The sequence below is a fragment of the Cucumis melo genome, chromosome 7 (genome assembly GCF_025177605.1).
Source record: "Cucumis melo cultivar AY chromosome 7, USDA_Cmelo_AY_1.0, whole genome shotgun sequence".
Taxonomy (NCBI): domain Eukaryota; kingdom Viridiplantae; phylum Streptophyta; class Magnoliopsida; order Cucurbitales; family Cucurbitaceae; genus Cucumis; species Cucumis melo.
This window is the reverse complement of record NC_066863.1, coordinates 27,532,634-27,556,757: the sequence shown is the minus strand read 5'-3', so window position 1 is coordinate 27,556,757 and position 24,124 is coordinate 27,532,634. Positions and strand designations below refer to the sequence as shown.

The 24,124-nt window shown below is 32.7% G+C and overlaps 1 long non-coding RNA gene across 2 annotated transcripts in view; it reads right to left on the bottom strand.

Annotated features, from left to right (window-relative positions):
* The window catches only part of LOC103494574 (uncharacterized), a 32,332-nt gene that overhangs the window by 4,670 nt on the left and 3,538 nt on the right, over nt 1-24,124 (bottom strand). The window lies entirely within an intron of this gene.

The window sequence follows — 24,124 nt, the reverse complement described above, 5'->3', positions numbered from 1 at the left end:
ATCAAATTAGAACACATCTACTTGGTGTTCTATCACAAATCTACCTTCAAAACTATATTTGTGGGCAAATAAAAACCATTTACCAAGTTCCAAACAATGTCTTACCTTTTCTACACAAACCTTGAAAAGTTGTCTTATCCAATCTCGCACTTCGATATAAAATTAACTTAATTTCCTTCTACCTTACATACCTAACTTTGTGTCATAATTAGACCGCACACTTCAATCCAAAATCTTCATGCCTTTGTTTCTTATAAACTTGTGAGAAGGTAAAGAAACTTTCCAAAAGCCTTTAAAACTGAAAACTAGCCAACAAATCCACAATCTAAACTAAAACTGAAAACTATTTAACAAATCCACAACACAACTACCAAAAATCCAAAGGTCTACCTTCTCCCTACAAACCTTGAAAATTCTTTCATCCAATCTTGCACTTTAATTCAAACTTCTCTTGCTTAACTTTCGTTTAACTCTTATGTTTCCACACAAACTTTGAAAAGTTGTTTTATCCAATCTCGCACTTTGATAAAAAAAATCTCTTATCTTAACTTAATTTCCTTCTACCTTACATAATTAACTATGTGGCATAATTACACCGCACACTTCAATCCAAAACTTTCATGCCACTGCCTCTCATAAACTTGTAAGATGGTCAACAAGCTTTCCAAAAACCATTAAAACTAAAAACTAGCCACCACATCCACATTCTGAACTAAGGTTGTGTCAAAATAACAACCCAACAACCACAAATCCAAACAGAGACCTACTTTCTCCGCACAAACTTTGAAAGTTCTTCAATCCAAATCTTACACTTTAATTCAAACTACTCTCACTTAAATTTCCTTATTCCTAATGTTTCCACACAAACCTTGAAAAATTGCCTTATCCAATCTCGCACTTTTGATCTAAAATTCTCTTATCTTAATTTTCTTTTACCTTACATATTTAACTTCATGTCATAATTAAACCGAACACTTCAATCCAAAATTTGCATACCTTTGCTTCTCATAAACATGTGAGATGGTAAAGAAACTTTCCAAAAGCATTTAAAACTCAAAACTAGCCAACACATCCACATTCTCAACTAACTTGGTGTCAAAATAACAACCCAACTAGCACGATGCAAATGTAGGTCTACCTCCTCCACACAAACCATGAAAGTTATTTGATCCAATCTTGCACATTAATTCAAACTTCTCTCACTTAAATTTCCTTATTCCTTATGTTTCCACACAAACCTTGAAAAGTTGTCTTATCCAATCTCGTACTTTGATCTAAAATTATCTTATCTTAACTTAATTTCCTTCTACCTTACATACTTAACTTTGTGTGATAATTACACCGCAAACTTCAAAAAAAAAATCATGTTGTTGCTTCTCATAAACTTGTGAGATGGTCAAGAAGCTTTCCAAAAGCCTTTAAAACTCAAAACTAGCCAACACATCCACATTGTGAACTAAGTTTGGGTCAAAATAACAACCCATCTACCACAAATCCAAAAGTAGGTCTATCTTATCCGCACAAACCTTGAAAGTTCTTTGATCCAATCTTGTACTTTAATTCAAACTTCTCTCACTAAAATTTCATTACTCCTTATGTTTCCACACAAACCTTGAAATGTTGCCTTGTCCAATCTCGCATTTTGATCTTTTATCTTAACTTAATTTTCTTCTACCCTACATACTGAACTTTGTGACATAATTGGACCCCACACTTGAATGAAAAAATTTCATGCTTTGGCCTCTCAAAAACTTGTGAGATGGTCAAGAAACTTTCCAAAAGCCTAGAAAGTCTAACTTCTCCGCACAAAGCTTGAAAGTTCTTTAATCCAATCTTGCACTTTAATTCAAACTTCTCTTGCACTTTCCTTATTCCTTACTTTTTCCACACAAACCTTGTTGAAAGTTGTCTTCTCCAATCTTGCACTTTGGTCTAAAATTCTCTTACCTTGCATACTTAACTTTGTGTCATAATTGGACCACGCACCTACTTCCAAAAATTTCTTACCTTTTGCTTCTTATAAACTTGTGAGATGGTCAAAAAACTTTCCAAAATCCTTTAAAACTCAAAACTAGCCAACACATCCTCATTCTGAACTAATTTGTGTCAAAATAACAACACAACTACTACAAATCCAAAAGTAGGTCTACCTGCTCCACACAAACCTTTAAAGTTCTTTGATCCAATCTTGCACTTTAATTCAAACTTCTCTTGCTTAACTTTCCTTATTCCATACTTTTTCAACACAAACCTCAAAAAGTTGTCACTTGTCCAATCTTGCACTTTGATCAAGAATTATCTTATCTTAACTTAATTTCCTTCTACCTTGCATACTTAACTTTGTGTCATAATTGGACCGCACAGTTAATTCCAAAATTTTCATGCATTTGCTTCTCATAAACTTATTTGATGGTCAAGAAGCTTTACAAAAGCCTTTAAAACTTAAAATTAGCCAACAAATATACATTCTGAATTAAGTTTGTGTGAAAATAACAACCTAACTACAACAAACCCAAACATAGGTCTACGTTCTTCCCACAAACCCTGAAAGATTCAATCTTGCAATTAAATTAAAACTTCTCTTGTTTAAAATTCCTTATTCCTTATGTTTTCAAACAAATCTCGAACATTGATCTAAAATTCACCGATCTTAACTTAATTTCCTTCTACCTTTCATACTTAACATCGTGTGATAATTAGACCGCACACTTCAAACCAAAACTATAATGCCTTTGCCTCTCATAAATTTGTGAGATGGTCAAGAAACTTTCCTAAAGCCTTTAAAACTCAAATCTAACCAACCAATCCACATTCTTAACTTACTTTGGGTTAAAATAACAACCCAACTACCACAAATCCAAACGTAGACCTACCTTGTCCACACAAACTTTGAAAGTCTTTTAAACCAATCTTGCACTTTAATTCAAACTTCTTTTACTTCACTTTCCTCATTCCTTACTTTTTCTCTTATCTTAACTTAATTTCCTTCTACCTTACATATTTAACTTTGTGTAATAATTAAACTGCACACTTCAATCCAAAACTTTCATGCCACTACCTCTCATTCAGTGTCACACTTTAATCTAAAATTCCCTCTTAACATAATTTCGTTCTACCTTACATAATTAACTTCGTGTAATAAATAGACTGCACACTTCAATCCAAAACTTTTACACCTTCGCCTCTCATAAACTTGTGAGATGGTCAAGAAGCTATCCAAAAGCCTTTAAAACTCAAAGCTAGCCAACCAATCCACATTCTGAACTTACTTTGTGTCAAAATAACAACACAACTACCACAAATCCAAACATAGGTCTACCTTCTCGACACAAACCTTGAAATTTCCTTGATCCAATATTGCACTTTAATACAAACTTCTCTTACGTAACTTCCCTTATTCTTTACTTTTTCCACACAAATCATGAAAAGTTGTCTTATCCAATCTCGCACTTTGATCTAAAATTCCCTTATCATAACTTTATTTCCTTCTACCTTGTATCCTTAACTTTGTGTAATAATTAGACCGTACACTTCAATCAAAAACTTTCATGCCTTTGCTTCTTATAAACATTTGAGATGGTCAAGAACCTTTTCAACGGCCTTTAAAACTCAAAACTAGCAAACACATCTACATTCTCAACTAAGTTTGTGTCAAAATAACAACTCAACTACCACAAAGCCAAACCTAGATCCACCTTCTCTGCACAAACATTGAAAGTTCTTTGATCCAATCTTGCACTTTAATTCAAACTTCTCTTGGTTAAGTTTCCTTATTCCTTTACTTTTTCACACAAACCTTGAAATGTTGTCTTATCCAATCTCGCACTTTTATATAATATTCTTTTGTCTTAACTTAATTTCCTTCTACCTTACTTAACTTTGTGTCATAATTAGACCGCACACTTCAATCCAAATTTTTCATTCTTTGGCTTCTCATAAACTTTTGAAATGGTCATGAAACTTTCCAAAACCCTTTAAAACTTAAAATTAGCCAAAAAAATCCACACTCTGAACAACTTTGTGTCAAATTAACAATACAACTACCACAAATCCAAAGGTCGGTCTACCTTCCCTCCACAAATCTTGAAAGTTCTTTGATCCAATTTTTCACTTTAAAACAAACTTCTCTTACTTAACTTTCGTTATTTCTTATGTTTCCACACAAACCTTAAAAAGTTGTTTTATCCAATCTCGCACTTCGATAAAAAATTCTCTTAACTTAACTTAATTTCCTTCTACCTTACATACTTAACTTTGTGTAATAATTAGACCGCATACTTCAATCCAAAACTTTCATGCCACTGCCTCTCATAAACTTGTCAGATGATCAACAAGCTTTCCAAAACTAACCAACACATCGACGTTCTGAAATAAGGTTGTGTCAAAATAACGACCCAAATACCACAAATCGAAACGGAGGTCTACCATCTTCGCACAGACCTTGTAAGTTCTTTGATCCAATCTTACACTTTAATTCAAACTTCTCTCACTTAAATTTCCAAATTCCTTATGATTCCACACAAACCTTGGAAGTTTGTCTGTTAACCAATCTCGCACTTTGATCTAAAATTCTCTTAACTTAATCTCCTGCTACCTTACATACTTAACTTTGTGCATAATTACACTGCACACGTCAATCAAGAATTTTCATGCCTTTGCTTCTCGTAAACTTTTGAGATGGTAAAGAAGCTTTTCGAAAGCCTTTAGCACTCAAAACTAGCCAACTCAACCACATTCTGAACTAAGATTGTGAAAAAAAAAGGCCCAACTACCTCAAATCCAAATGGAGGTCTACCATCTCCACCAAACCTTGAAAAGATGTGTCTTATCCAATCTCGCACTTTGATCTTAATTTCCTTCTACCTACCTTTAAAACTCATAACTAGCCAACACAACCACATTCTAAACTAAGGTTGTGTCAAAATAAAGCCCCAACTACCACAAATCAAAAACTAGGTCTACTTTCTCCACACAAACCTTGAAAGTTCTTTGATCCAATCTTGCACTTTAATTCAAACTTCTCTCACTTAAATTTCTTTACTCTTATGTTTCCACACAAACCATGAAAACTTGCCTTATCCAATATCGCACTTTGATCTTAACTTAATTTCCTTCTACCTTACATACTTAACTTTGTGACATAATTGGACCCCACACTTCAATAAAAAAATTTCATGCTTTGGCCTCTCAAAAGCTTGTTAGATGGTAAAAAAACTTTCCAAAAGCCTGGAAGGTCTAACTTCTCAACACAAAACTAGAAAGGTCTTTGACCCAATCTTGCACTTTCATCCAATCATCTCTTACTTAACTTTCCTTTTTCCTACTTTCTCCGCACAAACCTTGAAAGTTGTCTTATCCAATCTTGCATTTTGATCTAAACTTCTCTTATCTTAACTTAATTTCCTTTTACCTTATATACATAACTTTGTGTCATAATTACACCGCATACTTCAATAAAAAATGTTCATGCCTTTACTTCTCATAAACTTGTGAGATGGTCAAGAAGCTATCCAAAAGCCTTTAGAACTCAAAACTAGTCAACACAACCACATTTTGAACTAAGGTTGTGTCAAAATAAAGCCCCAACTACCACAAATCCAAAAGTAGGTCTACCTTTCTCCACACAAACCTTGAAAGTTCTTTGATCCAATTTTGCGCTTCAATTAAAACTTCTCTGGCTTAACTATCCTTATTCCTTACTTTTTCCACACAAACCTTGATCTAGAATTCTCCGATCTTAACTTAATTTCTTTCTACCTTGCTATTTAACTTTGTGTCATAATTGGTCCACACAGTTAATTCCAAAATTTTCAAGCCTTTGTTTCTCATAAACTTGTAAGATGATCAAGAAGCTTTAAAAAAGCCTTTAAAACTTAAAACTAGCCAACAAATCTACATTCTGAGCTAGTGTCAAAATAACAACTCAACTACAACCAATCCAAATGTAGGTCTACCTTCTCCCCACAAACCTTGAAAGATCAAAACTTGCACTTAAATTAAAACTTCCCCTACTTAACTTTCCTCATTCCTTACCTTTTCCACACAAACCATGAAAAGTGGTGTTATCTAATGATACACTTTGATCTAAAATTCTCTTATCTTAACTTAATTTCCTTCCCTCTTACATACTTAACTTTGTGTTACAATTAGACCGAATACTTCTTTACTAAACTTTCATGCCTTTGCTTCCCGTAAACTTGGGAGATGGTCAAGAAAGTTTCCAAAAGCCACATTCTGAAATTACTTTCTGTCAAAATAACAACTTAACTACCAAAAATCCAAACGTAGATCTACCTTCTCCATACAAACCTTGAAAGTTCTTTGATCTAATCTTGCACTATAATTCACAATTTTCTTACTTAACTTTCCTTATTCCTTACTATTTCTACACAAACTTTGAAAAACTGACAAATCTGCATTTTGATCTAAAATTCTCTTATCCTAAGTTAATTTCCTTCTACCTTACATACTTAGCTTTGTGTCATAATTAGACTGCACACTTCAATCCAAAATTTTCAAGCCTTTGCTTCTCATAAACTTATAAGATCGTCAAGAAGATTTCGAAAAGCCTTTAAAACTTAAAGCTACCCAACAAATGCACATTCTGAACTAAGTTTGTATCAAAATAACAACTCAACTACCACAAATCCAAACCAAGTTCTACCTTTTCCACACAAACCTTGACAGTTCTTTTATCCAATTTTGCAATTTAATTCAAAATTCACTTACTTAACTGTGCTTATTCCTTACTTTTTTCCACACAAACCTTGAAATGTTGTCTTATCCAATTTCGCACTTCGATATCATATTCTTTTTTAACATAATTTCTTTCTACCTTACATACTAAACTTTGTGTCATAATTAAACCGCACACTTCAATCCAAAATTTTAAAGCCTTGGCTTCTCATAAACTTGTGAGATGGTCATGAAACTTTCCAAAAGACTTCGAAACTTAAAACTAGCCAACAAATCCACATTTTGAACTAATTTTTGTCAAAATAAAAACATAACTACCACAAATCCAAACGTAGGTCTACCTTCTCCACACAAACCATGAAAATTCTTTGATCAAATCTTGGACTTTAATTCAAACTTCTCTTATTTAACATTCCTTATTCCTTAGGTTTCTACATAAATTGTGAAAAGTTGTCTTATCCAATCTCCCTCTTCAATCTAAAATTTGATTATCTTAACTTAATTTCCTTCTACCTAAATACTTGACATTGTGTCATAACTAGACCACACACTTTAATCCAAAATTTTCATGCCTTAAAAACTTAAAACTAGCCAACACATCCACATTCTAAACTAAGTTTGTGTCAAAATAACAACCCAACTACCACAAATCCAAACGTAGGTCTACCTTCTCCACACAAACCTTGAAAGTTCTTTGATGCAATGTTGTACTTTAATTCAAACTTCTCTTACTTAATTATTCTTATTCATTACTTTTTCCACACAAACCTTTAAATGTTGTCTTAACCGATCTCGCATTTTGATCTTAATATTTTTTTATCTGAACTTCCTTCTACCTTACATACTTAATTTTGTGTCATAATTAGACAGCACACTTCAGTCCAAAATTTCCATCCTTTAGCTTCTCATAAACTTGGGAAAAGGTCATGAAACTTTCCAAATGCCTTTAAAACTGAAAGCTGGCCAACTTAACATCCTTCTACCTTACGTACCTAACTTTTTGTCATAATTAGACAGCACACTTCAATCCAAAATTTTCATCCGTTGGCTTCTCTCGTAAATTTGTGAGATGATCATGAAACTTTCCAAATGCCTTTAAAACTCAAAACTAGCCAACACATCCATTTTCTTAACTAAGTTTGTGTCAAAATAATAACCGAACTACCACAAATCCAAACTTTCCAAACTTCTCCACACAAACCTTGAAAGTTCTTTGATTAAATCTTGCACTTTAATTCAAACTTCTCTTAACTTTCATTGTTCCTTACTTTTTCCACACAAACCTTGAAAAGTCGTCTTATCCAATGTCACACTTCGATCTAAAATTCTCTGATCTTAACTTAATTTCCTTCCACCTTACATACTTAACTTTGTGACATAATGAGCTGCACATTTCAATACAAACTTTCATGCCTTTGCTTCTAATAAACTTGTGAGATGGTCAAGAAACTTTTAAAAAGCCTTTAAAACTCAAAACTAGCAAACCAATCCACAATTTGAACTTACTTTGTGTCAAAATAACAACCCAACTAACTACCACAAATCCAAACTTTGATCTACCTTCTCCACACGAACCTTGAAAGTTCTTTGATCGAATCATGCACTTAAATTCAAACTTCCCTTATTTACCTTTTCTTATTCCTTACTTTTTCCACACAGAGCTTGAAAACTTGTCTTATCCAATCTTGCACTTTGATCAAGAATTCTCTTAACTTAATTTCCTTCTACCTTCCATACTTAAGTTTGTGTCATAATTAGACCGCATACTTCAATCCAAAATTTACATGTTTTTACTTCTCATAAACTTGTGAGATGGTCAAGAAGCTTTCCAAAAGGCTTTAAAACTCAATACTAGTCAACTTATCCACATTTTGAACTAAGGTTGTGTCAAAATAACAACCCAACTACCACAAATCCAAACGTAAGTCTACCTTCTCCACACAAACCTTGAAAGGTCTTTGATCCAATCTTGCACTTTAATTCAAAATTCTCTTACTTAACTTTCCTTATTCCTTACTTTTTCCACACAAACTTTGAAAAGTTGACTTATTCAATCTGCACTTTGATCTAAAATTCTCTTATCCTAACTTAATTTCCTTCTACCTTGCATACTTAACTTTGTGTCATAATTAGACTGCACACTTCAATCCAAAATTTTCATGTCTTTGCTTCTCATAAAATTGTGAGATGGTCAAGAAGATTTCCAAAAGCCTTACTTAAAACTAGCCAACACAAACCTTGTTCCACATTTTCAACTAAGGTTGTGTCAAAATAACAACCCAATTACCACAAATCCAAATGTAGGTTTACCTTCTCCACACAAACCTTGAAAGCTCTTTGATCCATTCTTGCACCTTAATTCAAACCTTTTTTGCTTAACTTTCGTTATTCCTTATGTTTCCACACAAACCTTGAAAAGTTGTCTTATCCAATCTCGTAATTCGATCTAGATTTCTCTTAGCTTAATTTCCTTCTACCTTACACACTTAACTTTGTGTCATTATTACAGTGCACACTTCAATCAAAAATTTTCATGTCTTCGTGTCTTTGCTTCTCATAAACTTGTGAGATGGTCAAGAAGCTTTCCAAAAGCTTTGAAAACTCAAAACTAGCCAACACATCCACATTCTAAACTAAGTTTGGGTCAAAATAATAAGTCTTCTACCACAAATCCAAAAGTAGGTCTATATTCTCCACACAAACCTTGAAACTTCTTTTATCCAATCTTAAACTTTAATTCAAACTTCTCTTACTTAACTTTCCTTATTCCTTACTTTTTCCACAAAAACCTAGAAAAGTGGTCTTATCCAATGATATACTTTGATCTAAAAAATTCTCTCATCTTAACTTAATTTCCTTCCCTCTTACATACTTAACTTTGTGCTAGAATTTCACAGAACACTTCACTACAAAACTTTCATGCCTTTGTTTCTAAAAACTTGGGAGAAGGTCAAGAAGCTTTCCAAAAGGCTTTAGAACTCAAAACTAGACAACACAACCACATTCTGAAGTAAGGTTGTGTCAAAATAAAGCCCCAACTACCACAAATCCAAAAGTAGGCCTACCTTTTCCACACAAACCTTGAAAGTTCTTTGATTCAATCTTGCACTTTAATTCAAACTGCTCTTTCTTAACTTTCCTTAGTCCTTACTTTTTCCACATAAACCTTGACAAGTTGTCTCTTATCCAATCTCGCACTTTCATCTAAAATTCTCTTACCTTAACTTAATTTCCTTCTACCTTACATACTTAACTTGGTGTAATAATTAGACCGCACACTTCAATCCAAAACTTTCATGCCACTACCTCTCATAAACTTGTGAAATGGTCAAGAAGCTTTCCAAAAGCCTTTAAAACTCAAAACTAGCCAACACATCCACATTTTGAAGTACGTTTGGGTCAAAATAATAACTCATCTACCACAAATCCAAAAGTAGGTCTATCTTCTCCACACAAATCTTGAAAGTTCTTTGATCCAATCTTGCACTTTAATTCAAACCTCTCTCACTTAAATTTCCTTATTTCTTATGTTTCCACACAAACCTTGAAAAGTTGTCTCTTATCCAATCTCGCAATTTGATCTAGAATTCTCTTATCTTAAATTAATTACCTACTACCTTGCATAGTTAACTTTGTGCCATAATTAGACCAAACACTTAATTCCAAAATTTTCATACCTTTGCTTCATATAAACTTGTGAGATGGTCAAGAAGCTTTACAAAAGCCTTTAAAACTTAAAACTAGCCAACTAATCTACATTCTGAACTAAGTTTGTGTCAAAATAACAACCCAACTTCCACAAATCCAAACGTAGGTCTACCTTCTCCCCACAAAACTTGAAAGATCCAAACAAACCGTATTCCTTATGTTTCCAAACAAACCGTGAAATAAAACTTCTTTTCCTTAAAATTCCATATTCCTTATGTTTCCAAACAAACCGTGAAAAGTTGTCTAATCAAATCTCGAACCTTGATCTAAAATTCTCTTATCAAACTTAATTTCCTTCTACCTTACATTACTTAACATCGTGTAATAATTAGACCGCACACTTCAAACAAAAACTATCAAGCCTTTGCCTCTTTCATGCCTTTGCCTCTCATAAACTTATGAGACGCTCAAGAAACTTTCCTAAAGCCTTTAAAACTCAAAATTAGTCAACCAATCCACATTCTTAACTTACTTTGTGTCAAAATAACAACCCAACTACTACCACAAATCCAAACGTAGATCTACCTTCTCCATACAAACATTGAAAGTTCTTTATCCAATCTTGCACTTTAATTCAAACTTCTCTTACTTAACTTTCCTTATTCCTTACTTTTTCCACACAAACCATGAAAAGTGGTCTTATCCAATGATACACTTTGAACTAAAAATCTCTTATCCTAACTTAATTTCCTTCTACCTTACATACTTAACTTTATGTTATAATTGGCCTGCAGACTTCACTACAAAACTTTCATGCCTTTGTTTCTCATAAACTTGAGAGATGGTCAAGAAAGTTTCGAAAAGCCATATTCTCAACTTACTTTGTGTCAAAATAACAATTTAACTACCCCAAAACCAAACGTAGATCTACCTTCTCCATACAAACCTTAAATTTTTTTAATTCAATCTAGCACTTTAATTCAAACTTCTCCTACTTAACTTTCCTTATTCCTTACTTTTTCCACACAAACCATGAAAAGTGTCTTATCCAATGATACACTATCTTAAATTATCTTATCTTAACTTAATTTCCTTCCCTCCTACACCCTTAACTTTGTATTATAATTAGACAGACACTTCACTACAAAAGTTTCATGCCTTTGCTTCTCATAAACTTGGCAGATGGTCAAGAAAGTTTCCAAAAGCCATATTCTGAACTTACTTTGTGTCAAAATAACAACTTAACTACTCCAAATCCAAAACACAACTACCACAAATCCAAACGTAGGTCTACCTTCTCCACACAAACCATGAAAGTTATTCGATTCAATCTTGCACTTTAATTCAAACTTCTCTTATTTCACATTCCATAGTCCTTAGGTTTCTACATAAACTGTGAAAAGTTGTCTTATCCAATCTTGCCCTTCGATGTAAAATTCTCTTATCTTAACATAATTTCCTTCTACCTAAATACTTGACATTGTGTCATAACTAGACCACACACTTTAATCCAAAATTTTCATGCCTTTGCTTCTAAAATACTTGTGAGATGATCAAAAAACTTTCCAAAAGCTTTAAAAACTCAAAACTAGCCAACACATCCACATTCAAAACTAAATTTGTGTCAAAACAACAACCCAATTACCACAAATCAAAACGTAGGTCTACCTTCTCCCCACAAACCTTGAAAGTTCTTTGATCCAATCTTGCACATTAATTCAAACTTCTCTTACTTAAGTTCCCTTATTCCTTACTTTTTCGGCACAAAGCTTGAAAACTTGTCTTATCCAATGTCACACAGTGATCTAATATTCCCTGATCGTAAATTAATTACCATCCACCTTAGATACTTAACTTTGTTTCATAATTAGACCGCACACTTTAATCCAAAATTTACATGCCTTTGCTTCTCAAAAACTTGTGAGATGGTCAAGAAACTTTCCGAAATCCTTTACAACACAAAACTAAACTAAGTTTGTGTCAAAATAACAACCCAACTACCACAAATCCAAACGTAGGTCTAGCTTCTACACACAAACCTTTAAATTTTTTTGATCATATCTTGCACTTTAATTCAAACTTCTTTTACTTAACTTTTGTTCTTCCTTATGTTTCCACATAAACCTTGAAATGTTGTCATATCCAATCTCGCACTTTAATCTAAAATTCTCTTACCTTAACTCAATTTCCTACCACCTTATACACTTAACTTTGTGTCATAATTAGACTGCACACTTCAATCCAAAACTTTCATGCCTTTACTTCTCATAAGCTTTTGAGATGGTCAAGAAGATTTCCAACAGCCTTTAAAATAGGCAACAAATGCACATTCTGAACTACGTTTGTGTCAAAATAACAACCTAACTACCACAAATCCAAATGTAGGTCTACCTTTTCCATACAAACTTTAAGTTCTTTGATCAAACATGCACTTTAATTGAAACTTCTCTTACTTAATTTTCCTTATTCCTTGCAAAACATTGAAATGTTGTCTTATCCAATCAAGCATTTTGATATAATATTTTTTATCTTAACTTAACTTCCTTCTACCTTACATACTAAACTTTGTGTCATAATTAGACAGCACATTTAAATCCAAAAATTTCATCCTTTGGCTTCTCATAAATTTGTGAGATGGTCATGAAACTTTCCAAATACCTTTAAACCTCAAAACTAGCAAACACAACACATTCTGAACTAAGATTGTGTTAAAATAAAGCCCCAACTACCACAAATCCAAACATAGGTCAACCTTTTCCACACAAACCTTGAACGTTCATTGATCCAATCTTGAAGTTTAATTCAAACTTCTCTTACTTAACTTTTCTTATTCATTATGTTTCCACACAAACCTTGAAAAGTTGTCTTATCCAATTTCGCACTTTGATCTAAAATTCTCTTATCTTAACTTACTTTCCTTCTACCTTATATACTTAAACTTTTTGTCATAATTAGACTGCACACTTCAATCCACAATTTTCATACCTTTGTGTCAAAATAACAACCCAACTACCACAAATTCAAATATAGGTCTACCTTCTCCACACAAATCATGAAAAGTTGTCTTATCCAATGATACAATTTGACCTAAAATTCTCTTATCTTAACTTACTTTCCTTCTACCTTACATATGTAACGTTGTGTCATAATTAGACCACACACTTCAATCCAAAATTTTTATGCCTTACCATCTCTTAAACAAGTGAGATGGTAAAGAAACTATCTAACAAGCCTTTAAAACTCAAAACTAGCCAACACATCCACATACTCAAATAACTTTGTGTCAAAATAACAACCCAACTACCACAAATCCAAACGTAGGTCTACCTTCTCGACACAAACCTTGAAATTTCTTTGATCCAATCTTGCATTTTAATTCAAACTTCTCTTACCTAACATCCCTAATTTCTTACATTTTTCCACAAAAATCATGAAAACTTGTCTTATCCAATCTCGCACTTCGATCTAAAATTCTCTTATCTTAACGTTATTCCCTTCGACCATACATACTTAACTTTGTGTCATAATTATACCGCACACATCAATCAAAAATTTTCATGCATTTGCTTCTCATAAACTTGTGAGATGGTCAAGAAACATTCCAAAAGCCTTCAACTAGAAAACACATCCACATTCTCAACTACCACTAACCCAAACGAAGGACTACCTTCTCCACACAAACGTTGAAAGTTCTTTGATCCAATCTTGCACTTTAATTAAAACTTCTCTTACTTAAATTTCCTTATTCCTTATGTTTCCACACAAACCTTGAAAACTTTCATCTACAATTCTCTTATCTTCATTTAATTTATTTCTACCTTACATATTTAACTTTTTGTCATAATTAGACTGCACATCAATCAAAAAAATTTCATACCTTTTGCCTCTGTGAGATGGTCAAGAAACTTTCCTACAATCTTTAAGACTCAAAACTAGCCAACACAACCATATTCTAAATTGAGTTTGTGTCAAAATAACAACCCAACTACCACAAATGCAAACGAAGGTCTACCTTCTCCACACAAACCTTGAAAGTTTTTTGCTCCAATCTTGCACATTAAATCAAACTTCTCTTACTTAACTTTCGTTATTTCTTATGTTTCCACACAAACCTTGGAAAGTTGTTTTATCCAATCTCGCACTTTGATCAAAAATTCTCTTATCTAACTTAATTTCCTTCTACCTTACATACTTAACTTTTTGTCATAATTAGACTGCACACTTCAATCCAAAATTTTCATACCTTTGCCTCTCAAAAACTAGTGAGATGGTCAAGAAACTTTCCTAAGCCTTTAAGACTCAAAACTAGACAACACAACCATATTCTAAACTAAGTTTGTGTCAAAATAACAACCCTACCACCACAAATGCAAACGTTCGTCTACATTCTCCACACAAACCTTGAAAGTTCTTTGATCCAATCTTGCACATTAAACCAAACTTCTCTTACTTAACTTTCGTTATTTCATATGTTTCAACACAAACCTTAAAAAGTTTTTTTATCCAATCTCGCACTTTGATCAAAAAGACTCTTTATCTTAACTTAATATCCTACTACCTTACATATTTAACTTTGTGTAGTAATTAGACTGCACACTTCAATCCAAAACTTTCATGTCACTGCCTCTCATAAACTTGTGAGATGGTCAAGAAGCTTTCCAAGAGCCTTTGAAAATCAAAACTAGCCAACACATTCATATTCTGAACTAAGGTTGTGTCAAAATAAAGACCCAACTACCACAAATCCAAACGGAGGTCTACTTTTTCCACACAAATCTTGAAAAAAATTTATCCAATCTTGCACTTGAATTCAAACCACTCTCACTTTAATTTCCTTATTCCTTATGTTTCCACACAAACAACTTGAATTCTCTTATCTGAACTTAATTTCCATCTACCATACATACTTAACTTGGTGTCATAAATACACAGCACACTTCAATTAAAAAATATCATGCCTTTGCTTATCATAAACTTGTGAGATGGTCAAGAAGTTTTCCAAAAGCCTTTAGAACTCAAAACTAGCCAACACAACCACATTCGGAACTAAGGTCTACCTTCTCCACACAAACCTTGAAAGTTCTTCCATCTGATCTTGCACTTTAATTCAAACTTCTCTCACTTACATTTCCTTATTCCTTATGTTTCCACAACAAACCTTGAAAAGTTGTCTTATTCAATCTCGTAATTTGATCTAAATTTCTCTTTTCTTAATTTCCTTCTACCTTAATACTTAACTTTGTGTCATAATTACACCGCACACTTCAATCAAAAATTTTCAAGTTTTTACCTCTCATAAACTTGTGAGATGGTTAAGAAGCTTTCCAAAAGCCTTTAAAAGTCAAAACTAGCCAACCCATCCACATTCTGAACTAACTTTGGGTCAAAATAATAACCCATCTACCACAAATCCAAACGTAGGTCTATCTTCTCCACACAAATCTTGAAAGTTTTCTTTGATCCAATCTTGCACTTTAATTCCAACTTCTCTTGCTTAACTTTCCTTATTCCTTACTTTTTCCACACAAACCTAGAAAAGTTGTCTTATCCAATCTTGCACTTTGATCTAAAATTCTCTTATCTGAACTTAATTTCCTTCTACCTTGCATACTTAACTTTGTGTCATAATTGGACCGCACACATAATTCAAAAATTTGCATGCGTTTGCTTCTCATAAACTTGTGAGACATAAACTTGTGAGACGGTCAAGAAGCTTTACAAAAGCCTTTAAAACTTAAAACTAGCCAATTAATCTACATTCTGAACTAAGTTTGTGTCAAAATAACAACCCAAGTTCCACAAATCCAAACGTAGGTCTACCTTCTCCCCACAAACCTTCAAAGGTCCAATCTTGCACTTAAATTAAAACATCTCTTGCTTAAAATTCCTTATTCCTTATGTTTCCACACAAACCTTGAAAAGTTGTCTTATCCAATCTTGTATGATCTAAATTTCTCTTATCTTAATTTCCTTCTACCTTACATACTTAACTTTGTGGCCTAATTACAACGCACACTTCAATACAAAATTTTCATGCATCTGCTTCTCATAAACTTGTGAGTTGGTCAAAAAGATTTCCAAAATCCTTTAAAACTGAAAATTAGCCAACCAATGCACATCCTGAACTAAGTTTGTGTCAAAACAACAACCCATCTAGAACAAATCCAAACGTAGGTCTACCTTCTCCACACAAACCTTGAAAGTTCTTTGATCCAATCTTGCACTTTAATTCAATCTTCTCTTACTTAACTTTCCTTATTTCTTACTATTTCCACACAAACTTTGAAAAGTTAACTTATCCAATTTACACTTTGATTTAAAATTCTCTTATCCTAACTTAATTACCTTCTACCTTACATACTTAACTGTGTCATAATTAGACCGCACACTTCAATCCAAAATTTTCATACCTTTGCTTCTCAAAAACTTGTGAAATGGTAAGGAAGATTTCCAAAAGCCTTTAAAACTTAAAATTAGCCAACAAATGCACATCCTGAACTAAGTTTGTGTCAAAACAACCACCCAACTACAACAAATCCAAACGTAGGTCTACCTTTTCCACACAAATCTTGAAAGTTCTTTGATCCAATCTTGTACTTTAATTCAAACTTCTCTTACTTAACTTTCCTTATTCCTTACTATTACCGCCCAAACTTTGAAAAGTTGACTTATCCAATCTGCACTTTGATTTAAAATTCTCTTTTCCTAACTTAATTACCTTCTACCCTACATACTTAACTTTGTGTCGTAATTAGACTGCACACTTCAATCCAAAATTTTCATGTCTTTGCTACTTATAATAAACTTGTGAGATGGTCAAGAAGATTTCCAAAACCTTTAATTAAAACTGAAAATTAGCCAACAAATGCACATTCTGAACTAAGTTTGTGTGTCAAAACAACAACCCAACTACAACAAATCCAAATGTAAGATCTACCTTCTCCACGCAAACCTTGAAAGTTCTTTGATCCATGCTTGCACTTTAATTCAAACTTCACTTACTTAACTTTCTTTATAACTGCTTCTTCCACACAAGGCTTGAAATGTTGTCTTATCCAATCTCGCACTTTGATCTAAAATTCTCTTAACCTAACTTAATTACCTTCTATCTTACATACATAAATTTGTGTAATAATTAGACCGCTCACTTCAATCCAAAATTTTCAAGCTTTGGCTTCTCATAAACTTGTGAGATGATCATGAAACTCTCCAAAAGTCTTTAAAATTTAAAACAAGCCAACAAATCCACATTCTGAACTAACTTTGTGTCAAAATAACAACACAACTACCACAAATCCAAACGTAGGTCTAGTTTCTACACATAAACCTTGAAATTTCTTTGATCCAATCTTGCACTTTAATTCAAACTTCTTTGGCCTAAATTTCGTTATTCCTTATATTTCCACACAAACCTTGAAAAGTTGTCTTATCCAATCACGCACTTTGATAAAAAATTCTCTTACCTTAACTTAATTTCTTTCTACCTTACATACTTAACTTTGTGTAATAATTAGACCGCACAATTCAATCCAAAACTTTCATGCCACTGCCTCTCATAAACTTGTGAGATGGACAAGAAGCTATCCAATAGCCTTTAAAACTCAAAGCTAGCCAACCAATCCACATTCTGAACTTACTTTGTGTCAAAATAACAACACAACTACCACAAATCCAAACATAGGTCTACCTTCTCGACACAAACCTCGAAATTTCCTTGACCCGATATTGCACTTTAATACAAACTTCTCTTACGTAACTTCCCTTATTCTTTACTTTTTCCACACAATTTGATATAATATTCTTTTATCTTAACTTAATTTCTTTCTACATTACATACTTAACTTTGTGTCATAATTGAACCGTACACTTCAATTCAAAATTTTCATGCAAAATTTTCTTGCTTTGACCTGTTATAAACTTGTGAGATCGTCAAGAAACTTTCCAAAAGCCTTTAAAACTCAAAACAAGCCAACAAATCCACATTCTCAACTAACTTTGTGTCAAAATAACCACCCAACTACCACAAATCCAAACGTAGGTCTACCTTCTCCAAACAAACCTTGAAAGTTCTTTGACCCAATCTTGCACTTTAATTCAAACTTCTCTTACTTAACTTTTCGTATTCCTTACTTTTTCCACACAAAACCTTGAAAATTCTTTTATCCAATGTTGCACTTTAATCCAAAATTCAAAAATGCCCTTCAAAGAAATCCAACAAAACCACATAGAAAACAATTATCCAAGACAAACAAAGAACCTCCCCAAAAAAAAAAAGAAATCAGACCAAATTACACGATATAAGAAAGACTAGCCATGAGTTCAACTTTTGCCCAAAATGATAAAAAAATAAAATAAAATAAAATAAATAGTTTTGGTACTACACAAATATGAGATAAATATTTATCTCAAACCTGACTCGGCCTCAAGCTCAATATAAATATTTATCTCCCCATATAAACAATTATTTTAAAGTCTTTATATATCAATAAATCGAGAGGCCGAGTCAAGATTTTTTGGGATATAAAGACTTTCTGCTCTCAGATGTGTAGTACCAGAACTTTTTATTTATCAATTTTGGCAAAGGTTGAACTCATGGCTAGCCTTTCTTATATCCTGTGTTTTTGTTTGATTTCTTTCTTTCTGGCAAGGTTGTTTGTTTGTCTTGGTTAAGTGGCTTTGTTAGATGTTTTGGTTTGATCTCATCCGATGGATTGTTTGTGTGCACTATTTTGGGAAGTGCATTTTTTATTCTAATCTCCTTCTTGTGTACATAATCCAAACGCACACTTCAATCCAAAATATCTCTGGATTTGCTTCCTTTAAACATGTAAAATCCAGCCACGAAAATCCGATTCTCTAATTATTCAAACCTACACTTAAGTCCAAAATTCTCTTATCTTAACTTCTTTTACTTGTTTGTTACATACTTTAACTTTGTGTACGTAATCCGACAACACATTTCAATCTAGAATTCTCATGCATTTGCTTCCTTAGTAAGAAATTATCCAAAAACTTCTAAAACTCGACACAAGCAAACAAGTCTACATTTTGAACCAACTTTGTGTCTCAATAACAACACAACTACCAAAATCCGAACGTTGGTTTACCTTTTCCACACAAACTCTGAAATTTCTCCGATCCAATCTTGAACCTTAGTCCAAAATTCTCTTCTCTTAACTAACTTTCCTTCTTCCTTACTTTTTCCACACAAATATTGAAAATTCTCTAAATCAATATTGCACTTTAATCCAAATTTCTCTTTACTTAACCTAATTTTCCTCTTCCATGTATACTTAACTTTGTGTATATAATGGAACCTCACACCTCAAGACAAAATTCTCGTGTCTTTGCTTTCTAAAGTCACTTGAGATTCTCAAGAAATTATTAAAGAAAAAATTTGTAAAACTTGAAACCATGCGAACGAATCTACATTTTAAACCTAATTTTGTGTCCAAATAAAACCCATTTACCAAATTCCAAAAGGATGTCTTACCTTTTCCACACAATTCTTAAAAGTTCTCTTGTCAAATCTCGTACTTTAATCTAAAATAAAATATCTTAACTTGCTTTCCTTATCCCTTACCAACTTTGTGTACATAATCTAACAGCACACTTCAAGTCCAAAATTCTTATGTCCTTGCTCCCTTTAAACTTGGAAATTATCTAAAAATTCGAATGTAAGTTTACCTTTTTCATACAAACCTTGAAAGTTCTTTGATTCAATCTTGCACTTTGGTCCAAAATTCTCTTAACTTACTCTCCTTCTTCCTTACTTTTGCCACACAAATTTTGAAAGTTCTCTTAATCAATAATTGCACTTTAATCCAAAATTCTCTTTTCTTAACCTAATTTCCTTCTTCCATGTATGCTTAACTTAAAAAAAAAAACTTGTAAAACTCGAAACCATAGGAACAAATCTACATTTTAAACTAAATTTGAGGCCAAACAAATGTCTTACCTTTTCCACACAAATCTTAAAAGTTCTCTTATCAAACCTTGCACTTTAATCCAAAAAACTCGATGAATGTTTTACCTTTTTCATATAAACCTTGAAAGTTCTCATACTTTAATCTCACACTTTCATCCAAAATTCTTTAATCCTAGCTTATTTTCCAACTTCATTACACATATAACTTCGTGTATGTAACCAAACCTGCACTTTAATCCAAAATAAGCTCGATACTATACTATCCAACAAATCTACATTTTAAACTAACTTGTGTCCAAATAAAAACTGATGGATGGTTTACTTTTCACACAAACCTATTTTAAACTAACTTGTGTCCAAATAAAAACTGATGGATGGTTTACTTTTCACACAAACCTTGAAAGTTATTTTATCCAATCAGACACTATCTCCAAAGTTCTCTTATCCTAACTCATTTTCCTTCTATCCTACATTTTTTGTTATGCAGTTCCTCCCTGTAAAGGTTAATATTTTGTATTGCGTTAAAAAGGAAATCATCACTTTTGATTGTGACCTAATGTTGGGTCTAGATCATCTCCTACGATCTCGTGAGATTCCTAAATCAGTGTGAAGCAGATTCTTTTAGACATTTAACTTTAGCTTGGCCAAAGGGGATGAAGAAGAAACCACTTTATGATATTTTAGGACAAAAGAAACAGCAGAATTTTTAAAGGGATCGGTAGACCTTGGTGTAAGGTGTAACGCCTTGTTAGATCACACCTCTACATGGGAGGGTGTGTCAGGCGTGGAGTTTTTTAATTAATTGCCTTTTAGGTCATAATTTTAGTCTCCCCGTTCTTTCATTCGTTAGAATGAAAAGATGTAGTTTTATTCATTTCTAACTTATGAATAAAAGTTGCATTCATTGCAATCGGTTATTGTAATTTAATCACTTACTCTTGAAAACAGAAACGTGATATCAATAGCACAAATAACATCAAAAAAAGAAGTCCAAGAAGCTATCCAAAAGCCTTAAAACTCAAAACTAGCCAACACATCCACATTCTTAACTAACTTTAAATCAAAATAACAACCCAATTTCCACAAATCCAAACGTAGGTTTACCTTCTCCCCACAAACCTTAAAAGTTCTTTAATCCAATTTTGCACATTAATTCAAACTTCTCTTGCTTAAGTTTACTTATTCCTTACTTTTTCCACACAAAGCTTGAAAACTTGTCTTATCTAATCTTGCACTTTGATTTAATATTCTCTTATCTTAACTTAATTTTCTTCTACCTTACATACTTAAGTTTGTGTCATAATTAGACCGCATACTTCAATCCCAAATTTACATGTTTTTACTTCTCATAAACTTGTGAGATGGTCAAGAAGCTTTCCAACAGACTTTAAAAATCAATACTAGTCAACACATCCACATTTTGAACAAAGGTTGTGTCAAAATAACAACCCAACTACCACAAATCCAAACATAGGTCTACCTTCTCCACACAAACCTTGAAAGGTCTTTGATCCACAATCTTGCACTTTAATTCAAAATTCTCCTACTTAACTTTCCTTATTCCTTATGTTTCCACACAAACTTTGAATAGTTGTCTTATCCAATCTCACACTTTGATCTAAAATTCTCTTATCTTAAATTAATTTCCTTCTACCTTACATACTTAACTTTGTTTCATTATTAGACCGCATACTTCAATCCAAAATTTTCTTGCCTTTGCTTCTCAAAAACTTGTGAAATGGTCAAGCAACTTTCCAAAAGCCTTTAAAACTTAAAACTAGCCAACACATCCACATTGTGAACTAAGTTTGACAATAACAACCCAACTACCACAAATCCAAACGTAGGTCTACCTTCTCCACACAAACCTTGAAAGTTCTTTGATCCAATCTTGCACCTTAATTCAAACTTCTCTTACTTAACTTTCCTTATTCCTTACTTTTTCTACACAAGCCTTGAAATGTTGTATTATCCAATCTCACAATTTGATCTAATATTCTTTTATCTCAACTTAATTTTCTTCTGACTTACATACTTAACTTTGTGTCATAATTGGACCGTACACTTCAATCCAAAATTTTCATGCTTTGACCTTTTATAAACTTGTGAGATGGTCAAGAAACTTTCCAAAAGCCTTTAAAACTCAAAACAAGCCAACAAATCCACATTCTCAACTAACTTTGTGTCAAAATAACAACCCAACTACCACAAATCCAAACGTAGGTCTACCTTATCCAAACAAACCTTGAAAGTTCTTTGACCCAATCTTGCACTTTAATTCAAACTTCTCTTACTTAACTTTCCGTATTCCTTACTTTTTCCACACAAATCTTGAAAATTCTTTTATCCAATGCTGCACTTTAATCCAAAATTCAAAAATGCCCTTCCCAAAATTTATCCAAGACAAACAAAGAACCTCCCAAAAAAAAGAAATCAGACCAAAACACACGATATAAGAAAGACTAGCCATGAGTTCAAAAAAAAAAAAAGAAAAGAAAAGAAACAGTTTTGGTACTACACAAATATGAGATAAATATTTATCTCAAACCTGACTCGGCCTCAGGCTCGATATAAATATTTATCTCCCTATATAAACAATTATTTTAAAGTCTTTATATATCAACAAATCAAGAGGCCGAGTCAAGATTTTTTGGGATATAATGACTTTCTGCTCTTAGATGTGTAGTACCAGAACTTTTTATTTATCAATTTTGGCAAAGGTTGAACTCATGGCTAGTTTTTCTTATATCCTGTGTTTTTGTCTAATTTCTTTCTTCTCTTAGCTTTTCTTAGATAGTTTGTTTGTCTTTGTTAAGTGGTTTTGTTAGATGTTTTGGTTTGATCTCGTCCGATGGATTGTTTGTGTGCACTATTTTGGGAAGTGCATTTTTTATTCTAATCTCCTTCTTCCATGTGTACTTAGCTTTGTAAAACTCGAAACCATGCGAATGAATCTACATTTTAAACCAAATTTTGTGTCCATATAAAACCCATTTACCAAATTCCAAAAGGATGTCTTACCTTTTCCACATAAATCTTAAAAGTTCTCTTGTCAAATCTCGTACTTTAATCCAAAATAAAATATCTTAAACTTGCTTTCCTTATCCCTTACCAACTTTGTGTACATAATCTAACAGCACACTTCAAGTCCAAAATTCTTATGTCCTTGCTCCCTTTAAACTTGGAAATTATCTAAAAAACTTGTGAAACTCAAAACTAGCCAACTAATCTAAATTTTGAACTAACTTTGTGTCCGAACAACAACCCAACTACCAAAATTCGAATGTAAGTTTACCTTTTTCACACAAACCTTGAAAGTTCTTTGATTCAATCTTGCATTTTGGTCCAAAATTCTCTTAACTTACTCTCCTTCTTCCTTACTTTTGCCACACAAATTTTGAAAGTTCTCTTAATCAATAATTGCACTTTCCCATGTATGCTTAACTTAGAAAAGAAACTTGTAAAACTCGAAACCATAGGAACAAATCTACATTTTAAACTAATTTGTGTCCAAATAAAACCCATTTACCAAATTCCAAACAGATGTCTTACCTTCTCCACACAAATCTTAAAAGTTCTCTTATCAGACCTTGCACTTTAATCCAAAAAACTCGATGAATGTTTTACCTTTTTCATATAAACCTTGAAAGTTCTCATACTTAATCTCACACTTTCATCCAAAATTCTTTTATCCTAGCTTAACTATTTTCCAACTTAATTACACATATAACTTTGTGTATGTAACCAAACCTGCACTTTAATCCAAAATTCTTCTCGCATTACCTCGTTTAAACTCGTGAGTCTCTAGAAATTATCCATAAACTTGTAAAACTTGATACTATACTATCCAAC